Below are 19401 nucleotides of genomic sequence, written 5' to 3' on the forward strand. Positions count from 1 at the left end.
TGTACCACACAGGAACCACACTACCGGAGGAAAATTCCAAAAGAAAAATTACAAAAATGTTCCATTATTTCAGAAAAATTATTTGTCCTCCTGAGGGAACTACCTTAAATGACTACAATTATTCAAATATTTATTTTAATATTATTGCCAACATTGTGATAAAATGTTTAAAAAACAAAATTTTGTGTGATAGATAGATTGCTAGATAGATAACACTAGAGTTCTGGCAATATATTTTGACACCCCCAGTGATTAAGCTGTAAATAGAATTGAACGTTGTTATGTGCTGTCGAGGTTATTCTGACTCATAGTGACCCCATACGACAGAGAACTGCCCCATAGGGTTTCCTAGGCTATAATCTTTCTGGGAGTAGATTGCCAGGTCTTTTCTCTTGCAGTGCAGCTGGTGAGGTTCCAGCTCCTGAGCTTTCAGTTAGTCCATGATTCCCTGTACTGTGTGACTGTTCACCATTTTGTCATCTGATATGATTTTCCTATGTGTTGTAAAACCTACTTCTATGACGTCAATGAGCTGGGATTAATGGCAATTATGTTTATGAGGCAGGACTCAATCTACAAGATTAGGTTGTATCTTAAATCAATCTCTTGATATATAAAAGAAAGAAGCGAGCAGAGAGACATGAGGACCTTATGCCACCAAGAACAAGGAGAATAGCATGTCCTTTGGACCCTGGGTCCCTGCTCTAAGAAGCTCCTTGATTGAGGAAAATTGATGAAAAGAACCTTCCCCAAGAGCCAATAGAGAGAAAGCCTTCCCCTGGAGCTGGGACCCTGAATTCAGACTTCTAGGCTCTTAAACTGTAAGAGAATAAAGTTCTCTTTGTTAAAGCCATCCACTTGTGGTATTTCTGTTATGGCCGCACTGGATGACTAAGACAGTTGTACATATGCAGCCTCAGCAGCTACCTTTTTTTTGCACTGTTGTAAATATATCTACCACACAATTTATGCCAATTCAACTTTTTACAGGTGTACAACTTATTGATAGCAATGACAATAATCAGCTGTGCAGCCCTACCCTTAATCAATTAATGGTGATATTTCCATCACCATTAACCTCCCCTTTTTCCCCTCTCTCCTGGCCCTGGTAACCACGAATAAACACTGGTGCACATTTGCCTTTTCTTGTCTTTTTATATAAGTGAGGTCATACAAAATTTGTCCCTTTCTGGCTGGCTTATTTCACTCAGCGTAATGTCTTCAAGCTGCATTCATACCGTAATATGTATCAAGACTTCATTTCTCCTACTGGCTGAGTAGTACTCCATTGTATGTATGTACCACAGTTTGTTTATCCATTCATCAGTCGATGGACATTTAGGTTGTTTTCACCTTTTGGCTATTGTGAATAGTGCTGCAGTGAACATTGGTGTACAAGTCTCAGAGTCTCTGCTTTCAAGTCTTTAGTTTATAAACCTAAAAGTGGAATTGCTGGGTCAGATGGTAGTTTTATTTTTAGTTTTTTGAGGAAACACCACACTGTTTTCCACAACAGCTGTATCATTTTTCATTCCCACCAGCAATGGATAAATGTTCCAATTTCCCCACATCTTCTCCAATGCTAGTTATTCTCTGTTTTTTTTTTTTGTTTGTTTGTTTTTAAATCTTAGCCTTCCTAGAGGGAGTGAAATGGCATCTCATTGTGGTTTTGATTTGCATCTCTCTAATGGCTAAGGACGCTTAGCATCTTTTCATATGTTCGGTGGCCATTTGAATGTCCTCTTTGGTGAAATATCTATTAAAGTCCTTAGCTCATGTTATGATTGGTTTACTTGTGCAAATATTTTTTAATGTGTAGTTTCACCACAGTAAAAACGACAACAGCAACTTGAAAGAGGTATTTTGAAGCAGATTTGCTGAACGCAATACATCATTTGGTTTCTTGACTGCTGCTTCCATGCGCATTGGTTCTTCATCAAATCAAATGAAATTGTTGAAGCTTCAATTTTTTCTTCATTTATCATGATGTTGTTTATCAGTCCAGTTGTCAGGATTTTCATTTTCTTCACATTCGGGTGTGATCCATACTGAAGGTTATACTGAAGTGATACTTTTAGGGACCCCCCCAAAATAATTTCATTTTATTTTAATATCAAATGGAAAAATGAATGTAAAAATGAATATAAGAAAAGTGAATATAGAATATCAAATTTAATATGGATCATATTAACTACACTTTACTTGAATCCACAATCAATGTCCACAGAAGCAGCAATCGAGAAATCAAATGATGTATTGGCAAATCCACTGCAAAAAAGTCTCTTTAAGGGATTAGAAAACAAATATGTCACTTTGAGGACTAAGATGCACCTGACCCAAGCCATTTTAAATCTTTTCATGTGCATGTGAAATGAATAAGGAAGACTGAAGAATTGATGGCTTTGAATTATGGTGTTGGGGAAGAATGTTGAATATACCATGGACTTCCAGAAGAATGAACAAACCTGTCTTGGAAGAAGTACAGCCAGAATGTTTCTTAGAAGCAAGAATGGTGAGACTTCATCTCACGTACTTTGGACATATTATCAGGAGGGACCAGTCCCTGGAGAAGGACATCATGCTTGGTAAAGTAAAAGGAAAAAAAAGGAAGACCCTCAATGAGATGGATTGACACAGTGGCTACAACAATGAGCTCAAACATAGCAATGACTGTAAGGATGGCATAAGACCGGGCAGTGTTTTGTTCAGTTGTACATAGGGTCACTATGAGTCGGAACCAACTCAATGACACCTAACAACAACAACATATTAACCTTTATGATGCGTTGGTAGTTCAATGACACAGTTTTTGCATTCCCTGCTTGAGATATGGATTCTACCTAGGTTCAATTTCTGGTCAGTGCACTTCATGTGCATCTGTTGGTGGCAGCTTGGATGTTTCTATGATGCTGAACAGGTTTTAACAGAGCTTCTACACTACAGTGGACTAAGAAGAAGGCCTGGTGAGCTACTTCTGAAATTCAGCCAATGAAACCTTATGGATCCCAATGGTCCAATCTGCAACCAATCATGAGATACCACAGGACCAGGCAGCATTTCATGCATGAGGTCACCATGAGTCAGGGATCAACTCAACAGTAGCTAACAACAATAACAATAGGAATCTTTATACCACTGAAGCTGTAAAACAGAATTTTTCTATTTTTTTTATGGAGGAAGGGGCCACAAAGGCAAAAGTGTCTAAGACCCACAGAAGTCGTAATGCAGCCCTGGCTTCGGGGCAGGGGGAACCCAGGGGAAGAATGAAACTCGATAGTTTCATTTGAACAAATCAAAAGGTGATTTGGACCTCTGTCAGAATTTGACAGAATTTAGTGATGAGTACATAAAAAAATAAGCGAACAAAAATAAGAACAACATATAGTCAAAGGAAAACAAAAATATACATAAGAAAAGAGATGTTATCCCAATATACTACAAGCTGAGCTGTGAATAATACACTGACAAACTAAACACTGAATACCGATTTAATAAAAAAATGATATTTCTAAATTAGGAAGATGGGAAAAAGAATATGTACCAGGTTTTAAGAAATAGTATTAGAGACATGTTATAGAAATGCAAAGGTAAATAATAGAAGAAGAAAAGATGATGAAAATAGAAAAAGGATGACAACTGTTGCCATTGGGATTTGAGAATCAGTGACCGAGAAGAATAGAACAGGGTGTGTTGACACTGCAGGACTTATACCACTTTGACATTTTAAATAAGTACATATGTCATTTTAATGAAACATAAAATTAAATTAAAGGAACTATAGGCATTGCTGAAGAGTTAACAAAACTCTGAAGTTTTTTTTTTTTGCAAGTGTTTATGCATTACATTTTTAAAAGTTTGAGAAGTGTACAAGTAACTGAGCTGAGAGAACACTTAGAAACCATGAAAGAGGTGCTCATGGGTCCTTAAAGAGGGGACTGAGTAGACAGTGAGGCAAAATTGAAATTCTACAATCATGAAGATAAAGATATTAAAAAGAGAATTTTTTAAATTGAGGAAATTGAAAAATACTAAAAGTAGTTCAGTGGAAGTATCAGGAGACATTTAATAGGTTATTATCAGTAGGGAAGAATATTAAATAAGTTACAAGGATGGGCTCTTCATGACAAGACATAGGGAAAAGGGTAAGACAATAGAATAAAAACCATGGTATGAAGAGAATTACTTGTATTCCAAGCCATTTATAGATACTATATTACATTTGGAGCCCTGGTGATGCAGTGGTTAAGAGCTCGGCTGCTAAGCAGAAGGTCTGCAGTTCAAATCCACCAGCCTCTGCTTGGAAACCCTGTGGGATTCTATTCTGTCCTGTAGTGTCGCTATGAGTTGGAATTGACTCGAAGGCAACAGATTTTTTTTTGTTGTTGTTGTCATTGTTTTTTTTTTTGTAATCTACTAAAATGGCATATATTAGATGGGGTATAGTTTATAACAAGTCTTGAAGATATTACATAATATAATCCCTGAAAATTATTTAAAAAAAAAAACATTCAGAAACGTATTTCATGATCTTTTAAATGCAACTTTCCAACCACATGTCCACATCACAATACTATATTTTAACCCATGAATGGTTGAGCTGTATGGCTTTATAAAGTATAAAAAGAAAAAAGATACTCTTAGCCAAAACAAGACCCAAGGAAATAGTGCTTCTTTTAGACCAGAATCAACAAGTTAGATATGTATAAAATAATTAGGGGAATTAAAAAAGTTCATGTTACTTTATATAAGTAAGAAGGAAAATTTTGTTGACCACACCATATTGAAGAAAAGAAAAATTCAGGAAGAGCAGAGAATTATGACGATGGTTATTAGTGAGCTGTGAGTACAACCAAAATGTTTCAGACACTCAAATACCCTACAGACAGAACTCAAGGCAAAACTGGTAGTTGTAAGAATTACTCAGAAAATGGGTCAGCATAGACACGTGTTGTCTCCAGAATCTAAAGAGGCCCGCTAGTCTTGGTGCCTCTTTCTCAGTAGTAGGAGAGAACAGATGCAAAAGTTGTCCTTCTCATTGGAAAGGATATATCAACATGTTTCAGGCAAAGGACACCTAGAAATTTCACCTAGGTCACAGGCCTCTGAACTTTTAAGGTGCTTATTTCCTACCCACTGGTCCACATATGTCTTCCTGATTCCTCCGCCCAAGTCAGCACACCACCACCAATATCTAAGTGGACCAGGATGATGCTTGGGAAATGGAGAAATGATCACAGTCTCTACAGAGAAAATAGTGACAGAAGGTTGGAGAATTTATATGTCCCTGAGACGGGACAAAAACCAACCAAACCCATTGCCTAGAGTTGATTCCGACAGGGAAGGTGTATTTCTAGTCCTGCCAGCTGAAAACAAGCAGCTTGTGTCAGTCTTTTCTACCCAGACACAAAATAAAACATTTACCATGTAAATAGTTGCGCACCGGGTTCCGGGGACTGTGCTGATCTGCCCGATAGTGGAACAGCAGCTGCATTGGGGTGGCCACCTGATTAAATAGAGAATAAACCCGTTGTCCTCCACCAAGACCCCTCTGCGTTTTGCACAGACATCCGTATTTAGGCAATCCATGCTTCAAAGGAAAATAAACTGGGGTTAAGATCACACAGTCTGAAGTGTCTGACCAGGATTCAAACCATTTGTCTAAGTTCATCCTCACTGCACCTTCTTAACCTTAGTGGCTCTGTTATCCTGTCAACTAAAGAAGCCTGGACCTGCAGATTCACTGATAGGAATTAATCTTATTTTTGGTAAATTTTTTTTTTAATTCACCCTTCTCAAAATATTAAATGATTACAAGATAGGTACCCCGATTAAGAACCAACTTTCCCGTGCAATATTTAAAAGATTTCTGGTGGAAGCGCAAATAGTTACTCACTTTCTAGATCCAGTTTGGTAGCGGATCAGCTCCTAACGGTTCCCCAGGGACTCGAGGAACCCCCGCCCCCTTGACTGCGGGTCCACCGCCGCGCCTGGGAGCACGGGGTGCGGGGGAAGCCGAGTGTCGCTGCCCCAGCCTCCGCCCTGGTAATGTCACAGGTAAATTTTTTTTGTCTTCTTTTTTTGAAAGAAAAGTAATACGTTATTGCATTCCTGTGGTGAAGAGTGAAAGTACACTCGGCGACTGAGATCTTTTATACGATTTTGTTATAGAGAAAAATCTGCGAGTACAGTTTTTCACTTTCCTGTCAGTCATTTCTTTCTACCTTAACTGCTCTTCCTGCTAATGCAGACCTTCACGTACGGATGTGTTTTATAGCTGCTCCTCTGATCATATTCATCTCATTGGGATCCCGTCCTCTTATTCAGCTCAGTGCCCACAGTGTCTGCCAGGGTCCCTGATGGAGGGGAATAAAGCAATACTTACTTATCAAATACAGGCCTTTAGAGAGTGTCCACATAGAAGAGGTATTTGTATAAATAGGTCGAATTAATATGGCTAGAGTTAGTTGTTTATGGCAGAGAAAATCTTAGTTTACGGAGCCAGTTAAACCTGTAGTCCGTTTCTTTCTCTGATTCCTGGGTCTCCTTCCTCTACTGTTCCAGAAGAATAGAGACCAATTGTTTTATCTTGGGTGGTGGCTTGCAAGCGTTTAAGACCCCAGGGACTACTCACCAAACTAGGAGGTAGAACAGAAACTTGAAGAACAACTTTAGGCCAAATGACTGGATAGACCCAACGAAGCCATGACCCTAAATCTTTGAACCAAGAAAACTAGTATTTAGTTTTTAAGTGGTATAAATAGTTGTAGTAGTCTTATTCTTTTTTTTTTTTTTCTTTGGTGGGGGGGAACTGCTGTTATAGTTGTAAAGTTATATAAAATACTTCATTTGCCATTTCTTCCTTTTTTCTGGTGTAGAGCTTAGCGATAACAGCTAGGTTAGTCAAGTTGTATAACCGTTACTGTTAGTTGATGCCAATTTTCCCATCACCATGACAAAAATTCACTATTTCCAGAGAGTGATTTTCCCTCTCCTTTCCTGCTCCTGCCCCTGCTAACCACTTATAATCATTGGTCTCTATGTATTACCCACTCTTGTCATTTTATGTAAGTGAGACCATTCAATATTTGTCCTTTAGTGATTGACTTATTTCACTCAGCATAATATCTTCTAGTCCATCCATGTTGTAGTATGCATAAGGGCTCATTTTTCTCTAAGGCTGAGTAGTATTCTATTACATGTTATGTACCACATTTTGTTTATCCATTCATCTGTTGATGAGCACTTGGGTGGTGTCCACCTTTTTACCGTTATGAACAATGCTGCAATGAACATCAGTGTACATACGTCTGTTGGTGCTCGAGGGTATGTACGCAAGAGTGGAATTGGTGGGCCATATGGTAGTTTTAGGAGTCTTGGCGGCACAGTGGTTAAGAGCTTGGTTGCTAACCAAAAGGTCAGCAGTTCTAATTCACTAACCGCTCCTTGGAAACCCTATGGGGCAGTCGTACTTTATTTTATAGGGTCGCTATGAGTTGGAATCAACTTGACAGCAACGGGTTTTGCTTAATTTTTGCTTAGGTTCCTGGGATCCCTTAGATTACCCTAGAGGTTTAGACTTTGGCGTCTTTTATAGTAGAAAATGCATGTTTCATATGTTACAGAAAAAAGTGTACTTTTACTAGTCTGCAGTGTTCTTGCAGTTATTATTGATTAAATTAGTATTTCTTTATTCAATTTTTATTTTGGTGAGCTTTGTTTACCTGGTGGTGCTGGAGCACCTGTCTTTCCCTCCTGGTGCCACCTGTTGTATGGCAGGAGCTTCCCAAGGCCCATAGTCCTGGTGCCTGTAGGAGGGACAGGATTTCCTGGCACAGGGGGACAAAAGTGCTTTCCAGGCCAGACTCTGGATGTGGCAGAGTCACCCTTGTCAGAGCTCCCAGGACTCTCGGTGTCTCTAAGTGGTTAAGGCCAGTCTCAGGCCTGTTGGGGAAGGAGAGCACTCCTATTGGATGGTTACTGTCGTGGTGCTCCAGATGGATCTTTCTTACTGGGACCTCTTGGCTGCCCTGGTGTTGTCAGTGAGACTTCCGTTATATCTGGGGGAGAAGTGAGCCTGCCTGTGCTACCCTCTGCTGCTAGGTTCTTGCTTGTGAAGTGCCAGACCTGAACTGGTTTATTATAAGGCCAATTTCCTTAATAATCTTCTTTCTAGATGTTCTCTCCAGTGTTGCAAGTGGTGTATTGAAGTCCCCAAATATTGTTGTGGAATTGTCTATTTCTCCTTTCAGTTCTGTCTGTATTTCGTTTATATATTTTGGGGCACTACACTTAGCTCCATGTGTATTAATAATTGATATATCTTCTTAATGAATGGACCATTTTATCATTACATAATGTCCTTTTTCATCTCTTGTAAATAATTTTGACTTAAGATCTATTTTGTCTGATGTCAATATAACCAACTCTGCTTTCTTTTGGTTACTATTTGCATGGATTATTCTTTTCCATCCTTTCACTTTTAGTGCTTGGGCCTAAGATGGGTCTCTTGTAGACAGCATATAGATGGATCACGTTTTTTTAATTTATTCTGTCCCTCTCTTCCTTTTGCTTGGAGTGCTGGTCTATTTACATTTAAGATAATTACTGACAAGGAAGCCCTTACTTCTGTCATTTTGCTAATTGTTTTTTGTATGTCTTGTACTTTCTTTGTCCCTCAATTCCTGTACTTTGGTCATTATTTGTGTTAGTTGCTTTTTTTATGCTAAGGCTTTATTTCTTTCTTCTTACCTTCTGTGTATAGCCTTAAAAAATATTTGCTTATTGGTTACCATAAAATTACATTTAACTACTAACATTTACAACAACCTAATTTAATTTGATACCAACAAGTAACGTATAACGTTAACATACAAAAACTCTATTCCTGTTTTGCTCCTTTCCCATCTCTGTTGTTGTTGTCACCTTTTACATCTTTACACATGCTCTGCCTGTTAGGATAAATTTATACTTATTTTTTATGCATTTGCTGTTATAAAGCTTATAGAACAACTAAATTTACTAACTGAAAATACCATAAAACTGGCTCTTTTATTTGCTTTTGCCATTACCTTTGCTTGGAACTCTCTTTCATTTATTTATTTTTATTTCTTATATTTCTCGTATGTACAGCTTCAAGTAGCTGCCTGGTGTTCTTTTCTTTCCATCTGAAGGACTCCCTTTAGCAATTCCTGCAAGACAGATCTGGGGGTAACAAATTCCCACAACTTTTGTTTATCTGGAATGTCTTGATTTCATCCTCATTTTTTAAGGACAGTTTTGCTGTGTAAAGCATATTTGGTCTACAGTTCTTTTTTCTCAACACTCTATGTATATCTTCCCATTGGTCCTGGCCTCCAAGGTTTCTGAGGGGAAATAGGCACTTAATCTTATTGAGAATCCCTTGTATGATATACTGGGCCTCTCTTGCTGATTTCAGAGCTCTCTCCTTGTCTTTGATTTTTAAGACTTTTATTACAATGTATCATGCGGTAGGTCTCTTTGGGTTTATTCTACTTGGAGTTTACTAAGCTGCTTGGATTTGCAGGTTCGACTCCTTACTCAGGTCTGGAAAGTTTTCTGCCATTATTTCTTCAAATATTCTTTCTGTCCCTTTCTTTCTCTCATCTCCTTCTAGGATTCCCATGATGCATAAACTGTTTCATTTGACAGTGTTCCACGATTCCATTTTGCTTTGCTCATTTTTCTTTATTGTTTACTCCTCTTTTTCTTGGATTTGATATGTTCAATCTGTTTGTCCTCTAGTTCACTTATTCTTTCTTCTGTCTGCTCAAATCTATTGTTGAATCCTTCCCTTACATTTTCCAATGCAGTTATTGTATCCCTCAGTTCCACTATCCCTGTTTGGTTCATTTTTATATTTTCTGTCTCCTTATTGAGATTCTCATTTTTCTTCCTGATTTCCTTTAGTTGTTTGTGTGTTCTTTAAATTCCTTGAATATAGTTAATGTTGTTGTTTAAAAAGTTTTCTGTCTTGCCAACTGTCTTAGCTTCAATAATACTGATTTCTGCTTCTGTGTAATTTGCCCTTTATATGGTGCCATCTTTCCTTATATGCCTTAAAATTTTTTGTTGAACTAAGACATTTGACTATTGTACTGTGTTAATTCCAGAACTCTGAATTTGGTTTTTCTCCAAGATTGTAGTTGTGTATATAGTTCTTTTCTTTCTTTTTTTTTTCCCCCTCTCCCTCTTCTAAATTTCTCTAGAGGGCATGCTGGCCCTTTGACTCTGCCAACACTGACTGTGTGCTAGGAACAGACCAGTATCTCTCCAATTGTTCTTCAAGGCATCACTGGACAAAGCCTTCTCTGCAGATTGTGTGACCCTAAATCCTTGGGGCATAAGGTCTCCACTGCCCATCTTGGCACCATCCTGCTGTTCTGGGAACATGTGCCACCATCTCCACCTCTATGGAGGGGCTAATGAGTAGTGTGTGTTAGACTATTGGTGCATGTTTTCACGTAGGCATAGGCAAGTTCAGCATCCCATCTCTTCCTCAGGCATATGTCTGGTTGATGTAATGAGCTGATCTGTTCCCAGAGCCCCTAAATAGACCTGACAGACTTTTCACCAGTTAATGGTTGTTTGATGTATAGGTCAATCTCAATCACCTTTTATTTCCTTTTAGAAGTTTCAAGTTTCTGGGAGGAAAGCCATGTCTGAGATTAGTTTTGGGGCACCTATTGCATACAACTGTTAACTTAAGCTGCTGCTCCCTTTTGTCGTGTAATCTGGAGACAGAGCAATTTTTTTTCCTCAGTCCTGCCTGGAGTAGGGTAGGGAAGTAGGCTTCTCCATGAGGGTCCTGTGTCTCTCCAGTTCCTCTGGGTGCTCCCAAACAAATATGCAGAATATGACCAACCAGACCATCAGCAAAAGCCAGGTTCATTCACCTCTCTTCTGGGCTGAGGTAGGATAGTGTTCTACTGTGTTAACTCTGAAACTCAGAATCTGCTTTTTCCCCAGCAATTGTAGTTGTGTATATGGTTCTTTATTTTCCCCCCTCCCTCTCATAAATTCCACTAGAGGGTGTGCTGCCCCTTTGATTCTGCTGGCACAGACTCAGGACTAGAAACCATGAGCAATTCACAACTCACAGTTTACAGCCAGGTTCTCTGGCCTCATGCCATTGGGCCTGGGTGGGAGCACCTCCTGTGTAATAGAGAGGAAAAAAAAAATCCTACCTTGTCAGCTGCCTCTCTCATCCTTCAGCCTTTGGCCAGGTGCTTTATTTCTTGAACTGGTTTCCAGAGTTCTGAATCGGTCAGTTTCACCACATTATTTGTTCTATTTTATTTATTTTTTCTTTAGTTGTTCTGGGGGAATGGACACACTCGACAGCCCATGTCTTCAGCTTGGGAAGGAGTCCTAAATCTTACTTTATGTCCCTTTCCATGTATTTTTCTACCCTCCTCCACAGTCAGCTTCCCTCATTTCCTCTCATCATTTTTCACACTTTCCATGGCATATAGCTTCTTCATGTCAGCAACGGCTATCTTACTCCATCCAAGGGACATTCTTTAGTCTTCATCTTATTACATACTTCCCAGTAGCTATTAAAACTCCTCCTTGGTTTAAGTGATACTGATTTTCCTGGTTTCCCTTCATCATCCCTTGTCTCTCCTTATAGTCCCTTTTGTGGGCTCAAATCCAAAGTTTAAAAAATCCCATGTTCAAGACTTAGTATTTGTTCCTATTTTTTTTTTTCCTCATTAGTATTCTCTATCTAGATGATATTATCAAAACCTAGAGTTTCAGGTTGGTTCTGGCCTTCAGCTAGAAGGCCTCTGAGTTTAAGCCTGAATAACCTACTATATAATTATAGCAGCTGTTCTCAGATATCTCATGTTTCATACACTTGATTCCTCAAACAAATAATATATTCACTCAATTAAAATCAAAATAAATAAATAAACAGCACAAAATCAACAATTCATTTGACATTGTCTGTTTTCTGAATTTTTTTAATTGGGGTGGGGGTTCCAATTTGCAATTTGGATATTATCTCCTTAATTGTTGAATATTCTCTTAAGAGTCAACCATTTATGTTTAACTTCATGTTTTTTAATTAAAAGGTTTTAAATTTAATGTAATGAGATTAATGAGTCTTAAAAAAAAAAAAAAAAAACTTGTCTCTTGAAACCTTCCCCATTCTCAGGTTATAGACCTAGCTTCCCAATTTTATTTTTTGTATTTTTAGATTTGTAAACATTTAGTCTTTAATCCATTTGGTACTTATTTTATATTTGCATGAAGTCTTTTTAATTTAAACAAGAAATAGATTTTTAAAATGAGCAGAGTTTCATTTAACTGCCACCCGAGATTCTGTTCCCACCATCCTATTATCCCCTTAGAGGCACCATTGTCATCAATTCAGTGTGTGTTTCCAATTTCTTTTTAAATCTTTACCTATAAAAAATTAGGTACAATAAGTATGCCGTACTTGTTTTGGTTAGTGTTTTTTATTCAAGTTAATACAGATATATTATACAGTGTGCACCATTCTTTGTCTTTTTTCTTTTCTTTCACTGTGTCTGGAATTTGGAGATCTTCCCCTGTTAACACATATAGCTTTCATGTCTTGAATTTACCACTGAGAGGAAGCTTTATCAGTAAGCACACCACAGTTTGTTTCCCGCTCCCTGACTGACTAGCAGACGTTAAAGCCCTTGCTAGTTTCAGGCTCTTACAGATCCTTCTGCAGTGAAAGCAGTGGTGGAGCTTCCTGGGCTCTTCCGTACAGTTTTCCTGAGTTTATTCTCATAAGAGCATTGCCGGCTGCTTGGTGTCTGTTTGCTAAATATTTTCCTAAATTTGGAAATGGATAGTTGTGATGGATGCACAACATGAGAAATGTAATGATGGCAGTGAATTGTGCATGTAAAAACGCTGAAATGGCAAACGTTTTGCTTTGTGTATATATATATATATATATAAGTGGTCTGTTTTATATTTATAAACGTTTTGTTATATATATATAAATGTTCTGTTTTATATACATATATGTTTTGTTTTATATATATAAATATAAATGTTTTACTATATATCTGTATATAGACTTATGTATGTGTGTGTGTGTGTATATATATATATCACAGTAAAAAATTCTACTCTCACTTGTCCTATAGTTTTTTCCAGGGGGGTTAGAATTTTGCTTTTTTGCAATCTGGTGATACAGATGCCATTCACGCTTTGCATGGTTTCAAGGTGTAAAATTTTCAGTCACTATGGAGCCCTGGTGATGCAGTGGTTAAGAGCTCAACTGCCAAAGAAAAGGTTGGCGGCTAAAATCCATCAGCCGCTCCTTGGAAACCCTGCGGGGCAGTTCTACCCTGTCCTATAGGGTTGTTATGAGTCAGAATCGACTTGATGGCAATGGTTTTTCTCTCTTTTTTTGGTTTCTGGTTTAGTTAGTAACAGTAGCCCTTCAACCCAAACCAAACCAAGTCCATTGCCATCAAGTTGATTCCAACTCATAGCAACCCTATAGGACAGACTAGAACTGTCCCACAGGGTTTCCAAGGAGCAGTTGGTGGATTCGAACTGCCAATCTTTTGGTTAGCAGCTGATCTCTCGACCATTGTGCCACCAGTGCTCCAGTCCCTCGACAACACAGTTCAAATTTCAGTTGGTATATTAACTGTGAGGAGTTGCGAAAATTACTGTACAAACTTTGCTGGTAGCTCTTCAGCCCAAAAATCATTCTGTAGGTAACCGAGGTGTTTTATGATCAGTCGCACATCACAGCACTTCTTTCAGGGTCTCTTGGTGGTCGGTCACTGAATGTCTGTTATTGGTTCTTATTCAAAGTTAACATGGATATATTATACACAAACAGAGCGCAATACATGTAGTTCTGTTCCCTCTTTTGTCTCCCAGCAATAAGCCTATGTGCATTTTACGAAAATGGATAATTGAAAGGGGGAGTGACCAACAAAGTGATAACATCGAAAGTCAAATTTAAATAAAAAATAAATAAAATTAGGGAAGAAATATCTTTCCATGTGAATGTTGACACTGCTGATGTTTGAAGTCTCTAGATATGCAACCCCACGAACTTAGCAAAAGCAAAATTATCAACATAAATTAGAAAAGTAGTTCTGATGAAAAGGATGAAGATAATCCAGAGGAAGTGATCAAAAGGATGAAGATAACCTGGCGGGGGGAGAGGGGGAGGAACTCATATTAAAGGAACTCGCAGAGATATTTTACAACTTCGAAAGTGCAAAGGATAAATGTTGGAAACTGATTGAAACTTAGAAAATACTACAATTTTCCAAGACACAGAAAAGAAGCTCACTCCATATTATAAGCTATACAACAAAAAATAGAAGCTTTCAAGGTCATTTTTATAGTCCTGCACTACCTGCCAAGGAAGGACTGCCTGTATCTGTACGTGGGTGTATAGTGTATGCATGTATACATACGGTATAGTGTAGTGGTTCTTAACTGGGGGCAATTTGTCTCCCAGGGAACATTCGCCAATGTCTGGACATACCTACGGTTGTCACAACTTGGAACTTTTACTGCTACTTAGTAGTGGCCGCTGCACAGGACTTCCTGCCCTTCCCAACAGAGAACAGTTTGAGACTATAGCCTTCAGTGTAGAGTACACCTGAACATAACCCAAAACAAGACAACAAAAATCCTCACAACTGGACCAATAAGTACCATCATGATAAGTGGAGAAAATATTGAAGTTGCCAAGGATTTCATTTGGATCCACAATCAACGCCATAGAAGCAGCAATCAAGAAATCAAATGATGTATTGCATTGGGCAAATCTGCTGAAAAGACTTCTTTAAAGTGTTAAAAAGCAAAGATGTCACTTTGAGGACTAAGGTGCGCCTGACCCAAGCCATGGTATTTTCAGTCACCTCATATGCATGTGAAAGCTGGACAATAAGGAAGACCGAAGAAGAATTGATGCCTTTGAGTTATGGTGTTTGTGAAAAATAATTGAATATACCATGGACTTCCAGAAGAACAAATAAATATCTTGGAAGAAGTACAGCCAGAATGCTCCTTAGAACCAAGGATGGTGAGATTTTGATTCGCATACTTTGGGCATGTTAACAGGAGAGACCAGTCCCTGGAGAAGGACATCATGCTTGGTAAAGTAGAGGGTCAGTGAAAAAGAGGAAGACCCTCAACAAGACAGATTGACCCAGTGGCTGCAACGATGGGCTCAAACATAGCAATGATTGTGAGAATGGCGCAGGACTGGCAGAGTTTCATTTTGTTGTACATAGGGCTGCTGTGAGTTGGAACCTACTCAACGGCACCTAACAACAACAATACATGCCAAGAGTGTTGATTCGAAAAGCTCTGGTGTCAAGGAAGGGTTGACTTTCTCTCCACTTTGAGAGGCTTACTCCGAGAGCATTTTTTAATAGGTCATCATTTCTCTAGTGATATGAGATGTTATTTTATCACAGACTCTGTTTCCTTAGAAGCGTGAGTGAGGCAGACAGAATTATAAGATGGCCCCATGATCTTTGCCCCTTGGAGTTATGCTCCGTATCCCTTCTTCCCTGCATTGTGGGCAGACCTGTGACTTGTTCTAGACAATGGAATATGGCAAAGGTGAAAGGATGGCACTCCCACAATTACATTTCATTATGTAAGAAGCCACGTTAGCTGAGTAGAGAGAGATTGTTTTGCTGACTTATGGAGACACCATTGTCAAGGCACTGCAGGTGGTCTCTAGGATCTGCTGGTGACTTCCAATTGACAGCCAGTCAAAAGCCAGGGTTTTCAGTTATGCAGCCACAAGCAAATGAATTCTGCCAACAACCTGGGTGATCTTGGAAGCAGATTCTTTCCCAGTCGAACCTCTAATGACAACACATTCCATTAGACACCTTGACTACAGCCTTGTGAGACCCTGAGCAGAGCACCCAGCTAAGCCACGTCCAGCCTCCTGGCACACAGAGACTGAGACAATAAATGCATGTGTTGCGTCACGCTGCTAAATTTGTGGTAATTATGTTACACAACCTAGAAAATAATCCTGTGTGTAAGTTTCTGAGTGCCTCATTTCTTTCATTGGAAAAGTAGTTGGGAACTGAACATAAAGACCAATGAATTAATGAATTACCGTGTGGAGGTGCTGTAAACAGGTGCTTTATAGTCTTAACTCACATGAGGCTTATTACAACGTCGTGATATATGTATTAAGGCCTAGCTTTACATTTTTTTTTTTTACATATGGGGGATTGAGGCACATTTCTGCTATTTTTTACCTGCAACTCTGATATTTGTGTTTTTGATAGTTGACAACATGCTACTACTTGGCGGGGGGCCGGGGGGGGGAGCAGGGGTCATATTATTGCTCTAATTAAAAAAAAAAAAAAGTCTCTAAAGGGCGTTGAATTTGGTCCACCGGGGAGAGTTTGTAGAAGAAATTTAGGGAATTACGTCAGGAGAGACCAATGTTTTAGCTACGTGGATTGAAACCCAGGAGAACGGTGAGGGATGGACAGATGTCTTGGCTGGGGGACTGGGGCAAAGATTAGAGTGAAGCAACAGTATCCCAAATCCTGATTGAAGCAGGCCTTCCCAGGTCCCCGTTACACACTCCGGGAACCAGTCCAGTGAGAACCCAAATGCAGCCCTACAGACGTTTCTCCCACACTGCCCGCACATCCATTTTCCGCGCACACATGAGGATCACAGGATGTGAAATTATATACAACGAATCAGGTTCGGGATGACGCTTTCACTGTGCGGTAGAATCACGGCCAGCCCCTGACCCTGAAAGTCTTGCTGTTTCTTTCATGGCTCACAGTGAGACGTTTCCCAGGAGAAATCTAGGAGAGGGACCGAGTGATTTCCTTAGCGCTACATGGCCCGGGAGCCCTCGCGGGAGCGGCTAGATGCTGGACAGAGACAGGCGAGCAGCTCTAGGCCATACTGTTTTTCAGGCGAGGCCCCGCTCCAGGTGGACAAAGGGCCTTTCTGAGTCACTGGAAGAAAAGGGGGCGCGGAGGTGGCGTGGGGCTAAACGCGCCTCCTGGTGGACACGCTGGAAATGCTCGCCGGCTCTGACTGCAGGACCTGCTCAAAGCCAAAAGAAACCCAAACCCACTGCGGTGCAGTCGGTTCCGACTCATAGAGACCCTATAGGACAGAGTAGAACTGCCCCATAGAGTTTCCAAGGAGCACCTGGTGAATTTGAACTGCCAACCTTTTGGTTAGCAGCTATAGCTCTTAACCACTATGCCGGCTGCTGAGGTTACTGAAAAATACCTTCAGTCAGGGCTTTCAACCTGCCGGCTCCTGTTGAGTAGGTTCCGACTTCCAAAGGTGGCTCTCAAGTCCTGAATTCAAGAAAATTCAAACCTTATTATTTTCTATAAGCTGCTTCATGGCGGAGCCATTTTCAGTGGGCTTTTTCCCTGGTTATTTTTCATATGGGCTCCACGTCCAGTGGTGGAGATGTTTGCCATTTTCAAAATGGCTATTGGAAAAACAGTATGTTTTTTAAGTCCTCTGTAACACACAGTAATAAATGCAGTTTCCATGGTGATTCAATATTAATATACCTCTTATGAAATAAGGTTCACCATTATTGCATGTGATGGGCTGTGATGTTTTCTGATCTATTCTAGCCCACAGGTTGTCCTCTCTTAATTTGTTTTACTTCCACTCATTAAGATCCTTACCCAAGATTCTGAAGAATATCACAGTTCATTTTCATCATTTTAATTGAGGTAGACTCTGTGTCCCACCAGAGAGGGAAAGGAAGTTACATGGCTAATGTGGTGGCCAGCTTGCCCTAAGTTACCTGTGTGTGTGGTTTCAGTATGGCAGTTCCATGGGGTCTGTGTTGGGGTAGTGTTGGAGGGCAAGGCTTCTGAGCTCTGTACTAAGCCCTGACTAGGTTCTTGCCTTCTGCTGACCAAGAATGATCAGGAGAGGCTCAGAGGTTCCACACGAACAAAGGTATTTTAGTGGCGGAAAGAGAGTAAATGTTCGCCAGCCGGGAACAGGGAAGGACCAGGCAACGCTAGACTCTGTTCCCCGGAGCAAAGGTTTTTCTGGGGCTTATGTGGGTTTGGCGAGGATAATAGAGTAATGAATATTTAGTAGGTTTCTTTCAAGGGGTGGGTACTTCTCAGAATGGCAGGGTGTACTAAATTAGGTTGTGTACCCATCTGGAATCTAAGATGGAACCCATAGCAAAGGCTCCTGGGACTGGGTGGCAGGACTTATTATGGGGTGAAATGCCTGCAGAGTCCGTCCCGTGGTGCTAGTTCGATTCTGTCGCAGGTACTTGCATCAGGCAGAAGTCAACCGTAGGTCACCTCGCAGATGTCTGTGCATGCTCCAGGGCCGGTTCCTCTGAAAAACATCTTACAAGGGAGTACATTGTTTGTTCTTTCCCTATTAGACATTCAAGGATGGGGGTTTTGCATCATTAGCCAAACACATAATTTTTGTAAGTAAGTTGCAAGTTGCAGGTGTTGCAGGGCTCCTTGCCTAGGGGTTCAGTCCCTGTTTCTTCCCTATCTCGGTAGGACACTGTCTGAAGTCTCAGCCCCACGTACCAGGGTTTGGATATGGAATATACTCTGCACAGTGTGTTCTGAGATCTGCTGAGCCAGATGAAGTCACCTTCTTTCTAGAGCTCACCATGTCCTTCATTTCCTGCACCTCCATTAGGTGTTGTCTTCTGCTGATCAACCTGAGGGTTCTCTGCTATATGGTAAGTGGACATTGGTCATCAACTTCTACGGTACAATTTTCTGCTTCTTCTTAAAATTTCCGGATCTGAGGTAGTTCTCTCTGTCTGAAGGGCACTGACTTCAGATGTCCGTATGGTTGTCTCTGTCTCCCTCACGTCTTTGATCAAATGTCAGGTCCAGTGGAATCAAAGAGCTCTGGTTAAACATTGCCTCGTCTCCCTCTTTCTCTGAAAACTGAACAAATCTTCCCTTTGTATCATTTACCTTAAAGGTTGACTAAATCTTTTCCTACTTTCTTGAATCTGTTTCACAATGAAGTTCTTTGGAATATCTAACAGTTCAGTTGACATTCTCTACCAACCATAGTCTATGACCCTTTATCACCATTGGGTATATTCAATTGTCAGTTTTTGTCTCCAGGCTAAATATTAAACTAAAAATGTCAAGGTGGGTGATGCAAACCCTATTGTGGTTGTAGACTCCTACAGTTTCAATTACAAAAAATTCTGGAACTGAGTTTTATATAACATTAAGAAATGATTTGTATTTCGGTAGGTATGATAATGGTATTGTCATTTTTTTTTTTCCTTTATCTGTAGAAATAGGTACTAAAATATCTGCGAACTAAATGACATACATTTTATATTTGCTTTAAAATACCCCAAGGATAACTGGAGCTGATAGTTGAAAA

Source organism: Loxodonta africana, chromosome 2 (genome assembly GCF_030014295.1).
Source record: "Loxodonta africana isolate mLoxAfr1 chromosome 2, mLoxAfr1.hap2, whole genome shotgun sequence".
NCBI classification, from domain to species: domain Eukaryota; kingdom Metazoa; phylum Chordata; class Mammalia; order Proboscidea; family Elephantidae; genus Loxodonta; species Loxodonta africana.